Source organism: Cupressus sempervirens, chromosome 6 (genome assembly GCF_028749045.1).
Source record: "Cupressus sempervirens isolate cs-2001-9-10 chromosome 6, ASM2874904v1, whole genome shotgun sequence".
Taxonomy (NCBI): Eukaryota; Viridiplantae; Streptophyta; class Pinopsida; order Cupressales; family Cupressaceae; genus Cupressus; species Cupressus sempervirens.
Genome location: NC_143123.1, coordinates 285,605,437 through 285,611,905, shown reverse-complemented (window position 1 = coordinate 285,611,905; position 6,469 = coordinate 285,605,437). Strand labels below are relative to the sequence as shown.

Genomic DNA, 6,469 nt, shown 5'->3' with positions numbered 1-6,469 from the left:
ATAAAGATAGTGAACTAAGTGGGGAGATTTTTCTATGAAAACACACACCTAAATCCAAACACTAATAGAAAATAATTCTAAATTGCATTCTCAAAGATATTAATTAATTTAATAGAAATTCCTTTAAAATACCTTGAAACTGAATAACTTAATTGGGGTCTATCATACTTGAATGAAAAACACAATGTCAATCAAACATTCTTAATAATTATTACATATGAAACAGATTCTTAAATTTTCAATGATTTATGTTATCACTCTTATGACTAGACTTGTAGTACTAGTTGTAGCTTCCATGCAACAAAACTTAAATCACAAATAACACAATAGTAATTCTAGATTTAGGCACAAAATGAAAAAATAATAAAATTTAGAAATAAATAAAATAACACATAAATTGAATAAACATCCAAAAATCAATGTATATAAGCTATACTAAAAAACAAATTAATAGAAATATAAATTCAATCAGTTAATTGAAGAAGGGGCCTTACCTCCTAATTTGTTGACTTGAGAAAATAGGTGGCAGATTCTCATGAGCTCTATTGACAATAAGTTCATCATTATTATATTAATTCTAGAATTAAAGAAAAATGATACAAGAAGGGGCATATAAAGTCTCTTATGTAAAAGATGACTAATCTAAATATTGCATAAAATTTCAAAGTTCAATGGTAAAAATTGTGTAGGTCGCTTAAGGAAAGAATGAAGTGGACTATAATCATTCCTTTAATAACACAATAGTAATTCTAGATTTAGGCACAAAATGCAAAAATAATAAAATTTAGAAATAAATAAAACAACACATAAATTGAATAAACATCCAAAAATCAATGTATATAAGCTATACTAAAAAACAAATTAATAGAAATATAAATTCAATCAGTTAATTGAAGAAGGGGCCTTACCTCCTAATTTGTTGACTTGAGAAAATAGGTGGTAGATTCTCATGAGCTCTATTGACAATAAGTTCATCATTATTATATTAATTCTAGAATTAAAGAAAAATGATACAAGAAGGGGCATATAAAGTCTCTTATGTAAAAGATGACTAATCTAAATATTGCATAAAATTTCAAAGTTTAATGGTAAAAATTGTGTAGGTTGATTAAGGAAAGAATGAAGTGGACTATAATCATTCCTTAAAAAAAAAAAAAAAAATTATATAGAATATACTAACAAATTAAAGGAATCAAGTTGATAATCAAGTTGACTTATGCAAGCAAAGATATGGCACTCTTGTTAGTCATTATTGGCAGAATGATTCCTGGGTTAACTTGAAGGACATTGATCAAAGTTTCTATCACATCCAATTATCTCTCAATTCTGTTTCTCTCCACCCTTCTTTTGAGGATGAGATTATTTGGTATGCTGATCCTAGTGGGCAATACAAGGTTTCTTTTCTCTTTGCTTCAAAGGAGAAGGAATATCATCCTTTGTGGTCTCAGGCTTGGATTAAGGGTCTCATTCCTAAAATTAATTTCTTCTTTTGGGTCCTGCTTCAAAATAAAATTCTGACCCTTGATAACTTGCAGAAAAGAGGTATAAATTTGGTGAATAGGTGTATTTTATGTAAGAATGGTTTTGAAGATAGAGATCACCTGTTTCTGAACTACTCTTATTCCCAGATGGTTTGGACTGAGATCCTAAGGTATTGGAACTTGACTTGGGTTCATCATAACAATGTGGAATCTTCTTTTAAAAGCTGGAAATGCCCGTCCAAGAATTTTGACGTTCAATTTCTATGGAAAATTACTCTGCCTCATCTCTGCTGGGGTATTTGGAAAGAAAGGAATAATATAATTTTTAGAAACAGAGAGGTTCCTGGATGGGTGATTGGTCAAAATATTATTAGAGCTTGTAAGGAGAATTTCAGATCTCTGAAAATTTCTAATCAAACCTTTCCTATTGATAATCCTATGTTTCCTGAAAACCCTAAGACTCAAACTAATAAGCCAAGATTGAATGTCACCTGGAGCTCCCCTCTAAATGGTTGGATAAAAGGAAACTTTGATGGTGCTACTAAGGGAAATCCGAGGAGTGCAGGTTGTGGAGGTGTGTTGAGAGATCATATGGGAATAGTTAAAGATGCTATAGCTATCCCTATAGGTCAAACTAATAGCCACATTGCTGAAGCTACGGCGACCCTTTATACTATGAAAATTGTAGTGGATTTGGGATGTCCAAAATTATGGTTGGAAGGTGACTCTTTAAATATTATTAATATCCTTAATAATAAAAGTGCTATCTCATGGTTGATAGAAGCCACTATCAAGGAGATTAAATACCTTATTCAAAAATTTGAAAAAGTTGTCATATCTCATACCTTTTGGGAGGCCAACAGTGTTTCTGATTGGGTTGCCAACTATGCTGTCCTAACGGGGCAAATGGTGAGGTGGACCGATGAACTAACTAATCAAGTTGATCTCAAAGCAATTACTCATTATGAAGCTATTTATGTGAAGGTGGGTAAGATTTGAAAAGATTGGAAAGTTAATGATTTCGTGGAGTGATAAAATTATTGCCAGATTTTCTTCCCCTATGAAATACACTCAAATGAATGCGACATGGTGTTCGCACGTTTCTCTGAACAAAGGTGTTTCTTTTGGTGGGAATAAAAATAGATTTCTTTATAACCCTCTCATTCTTTGCATTTGGTTTTTTTGGTTTGAATGTGTTTATTATTCTCTACTGATGGGGGGCAAACCGCGCAAACAAGAACCAAAAAACTGTGAGGCATGGAAGCCTCGCAAGGATGTTTGGAAAATTTTGCAGAAAGGTAATGTGACTCGTTACATGGAGCGACTCAATGGTTTTAAGCCAAACATCACTATGGCTTTCTTTAAGAATTGGTCCAATGACAAAGTCACTCTCCATGGTGTGACTGTGAAACTTACAGAGGAGTTTCTTGCTGAGATCATGGGGCTTCCTACGGTGGGCATAAAATTCACCAAGAAAACTAGTATTTCAAATGCTGCCTACAAAAAGTTTCCAAAAATGGAAGAAGAGGAGAAGCTTTTGGAAACTAATGGTGATTTCTTTGATGCGAACTAGATAAAGGAGATTTGGAGGGATGTTCTCTGCTACATCAGTGAGTATTTCATACTTGATGGAAGAAATAAAAGAGTTCATAAATGTCATTTTATTTTTTTAAATCATTTCAGATATAAAGATAGAATTTCTTTCCCCTTCTTTTTGTGGTTTTCTTTACTTAATAGTTTAGAAGCCCATAAGAAAAAGGAATCCAGACCCATTCTTCATAAAGGTCTGATCCTTCTTATTGAGGGATATTGTAAAAACAAGCACATTGCCTCTTCTCCCTCTAAGGACAAGAAGAAAGAGCCCATTAAGAGAAACAAGGGTGACTCTGTTAAAGGGAAAGAAAATACTCTGAATTTGAAACCCTTTGCCTCTCAAGTTCTTGAGGATGAGGATTCTGAGACTGAAAATTCGAAAACCTGTGAGAATTGGAAACCTGAGGATGAGGATGATACTAAAACTAGAGAGTTAAGTTCCAATTTGGACGAGTATCTGGAGACTGAAGATAATAATTAAAAGGAAAAGAGGAAAACAATAGTGAAGGTAATTTTGAATAGAGTAAATCTAATAATGAGGGTAACCAGGTTATTTCTAGTGGGGGTAATAAAGTGGAAGATAACAATGTTGGGAATCCTACTGAGATGAATAAGGAGGACCATACAACTATTACTGCTTCTCCTATTAAGGGGATAGAGGAAGAAAAAAGGAAGGACTCTGCTCTTCCTGAGGACTATGCCGAGGGTCGAAAGGAGGATCAAACAGATATGGAGGATATCAATGACAATATCTGCTCCCCCCTACACGAGACTACTGAAGATGATTGTGATGATATGTAGAGGGACACCATGCTTACCTTCCTACATTCTGCTAAGGAGAAAGCCGAAACTAGTCTCAAGGTTGATTCCTGGATCTACAATGAAATAATGGGTTTGAAGAAAAAGGTGGAAATTCTGCAACATAACCTGGATACTATCAATGCTAAACTTAGTCATATGGAAGGACAGATGGGAGACATCCCTAAAAAACTTAAAAACTATGAGAAAAACCTCACAATGCTTATCAAGGAGAGTAGCACTAAAATGGAATAGGTCACATTGAGTATTTGGGCAGCTGCTGCTAACTTGGGCAAAAGGGCGAATGAAGATATCATTTCGGCTGAGAATTCGAGCAAAAGAATAAGGCAGAGCTTGAGGAAGAGTGCTATGAAAGCTTTTGCTACTATGGATGCTATTTCCACTCAAGAGACTGCTGCTATTGGTAAGGAAGCAGCTAAAATGATCCTAGAGCTACAATAGTGGCTCTGGGGTGGGTTCTTTGGTTTGGTGCCTGTCTGGTTTTGGTCGTTGGTTGGGGTCTCTGGTCCTAGTTTTTGGTTTTTTATAGTTTAGACTATTTGTGGTTCCAGGTCCCTATAAAACCTAGGTTAGTTTGTTCTTGGACTTTTTTAGTGGTTTCAGGTCCCTGTAAAACCTGATTTTGATACTGTTCTTCAGTTTGTTGCAGGTTTTTTCCTGGTTGGGTTGTATTGCTTTATCTTTCTGTTTTTTGTTAAAGGGTTTTAGGGTCCCTTCAAAACTTTCTTTTACCGTAATCTAAAACAAAAATATTTCTATTATAATTTTTTATCAACAATCTTCTTCTTCTTCTTCTTAGTGGTTTTCATCCTTATGCCCGAGATTACAAGATTATACTTTGCACATAAAGCCATCAACATTAGTATTCAATAAATTTTATTTCTCAATGATATTATATCTCATAATTTATATCAATTCCTATAACTCTGTCCATTTATTATGACCACTTTAAGTATTGTTAAAGTTCATGAAAGATCAACCCCATAGCTCCCAAGAATCACCTAAATGCAAACACCTATCATAGAAAAGAGAAGCAAAAGACTATGGAGGCTGAAATAACTAGATCCATAGATGAGACATTCTTGATGAGAAAAAGGAGAGATTGCTATAATCAAAATTGAATTCGTTAATAATTAAAAGGAGAGATTTTCCTTATAAAGGAGATCAAAATCTTAAAAAGGTCTAACTTAGGTTGCATCATAATAATGAAAAAAATTTAATTATTAGATCCCTAAAGTTTAGCTTAAGAAAACTAGAGTTGATTATAAAATATCTAATTAATCTAACACACCCCTTAAGATAAACTTAGGGAGTATTCAAAAACCTAGAAACTATTGCTAAAAGTAGAATTGGGTCTTGACGACAAAGTCTGCTAAGGTATCCAAGCACAACCAAATCTCTAAAAAGAGGAGAAATAGAGAAAACCACATGGGAAAACCCCTAAAATCCAAAAAGAGATGGAAATAATGTTGAAAAGACTAGTGAAGGACTAAAGAAGCCTATAAAATAGGGAATGTTCTAGAAGATCATAACAAAAAATGATCATGCAGAACACCACTGAAGCATGTAGAAGCTACAAAGCCCTGTCAAAAGTAACTATTGATCTAAAGAACCTCCATTGAAATGGAACCTGACCAAGTAGAGAAGAATCTAATTTGCGTCTAATTAGAAGGCACACAAAGGAAAATAACTAAACACAAAGATACAAATGGCATGAAATACCAAATCCTAAAGAGGTGATCAATCAGACTAAGGAAGCATGAGAAATAGCAAAAGAACCTCCCTAATGCAGACAAAGGTGAGGTGACAAGCAACTTGAAAAGTGGACCAAAAGAATTGCATGTCAAGGAATCATGATCAAGGTGCACAAAAGAGTACATATCTGTGTACTGAGGTGATCAACCTCAAACACATCATGAGGCTAATGTCACATAAGGGACACTCAATGGACAAAGAAATATGGCAAATAAAGGAAAAATGTCAACCTCCCCCCCACCCTCATGACACTTTATCAGAGTAGTGTATGTATAATAAGGCATAAGATCTGGTGAATGCTAAGAATACAATAATCTGCACAAGTTTCCTTAGATGACACTACTTGAATTAGAAGGAAAAATAATTGAAATAAAAATACAGATGCAATATGGCACTTTATCTTAGTGTCTTTTCAATAATGCATACAAATGATGTCTAAATAGACCTGAAGAGGCATAAGACTAATACAATAGATAGTACAAGTCATGAAAAATCATTTGAAGTAATGAAATTGATCCCTAGACATGAAACAACCAAGATATTGACTAGAATGCAAAAATGCAAAAGACTAAATATAGTGTGCCTAGAGAAGAATCTAGAAAAACAACTAGCATCATTAGAAAGATCTCGAAAAGACCTTTGTAAAGATATAATTATTTTCCAAATTAGAGATTGGATGCTCAAGATATTTCTTCCAAAGTGCAATAATATACCCCTAACTTTGAGAACAGAAAAAACCATCAAAACTAAAAACTAATTGTACCATTGTGATAAGCTCTGAACTATCTTTCTAGCAATATCTCATTTGCAAAAAATGGAGT

General features: G+C 33.8%; 1 pseudogene; it reads left to right on the top strand.

Moving 5' to 3' along the window:
- The first annotated feature begins 2,694 nt into the window (after nt 1-2,694).
- Nucleotides 2,695-6,469, top strand: part of LOC149552330 (uncharacterized) — a 47,524-nt pseudogene continuing 43,749 nt past the window's right edge.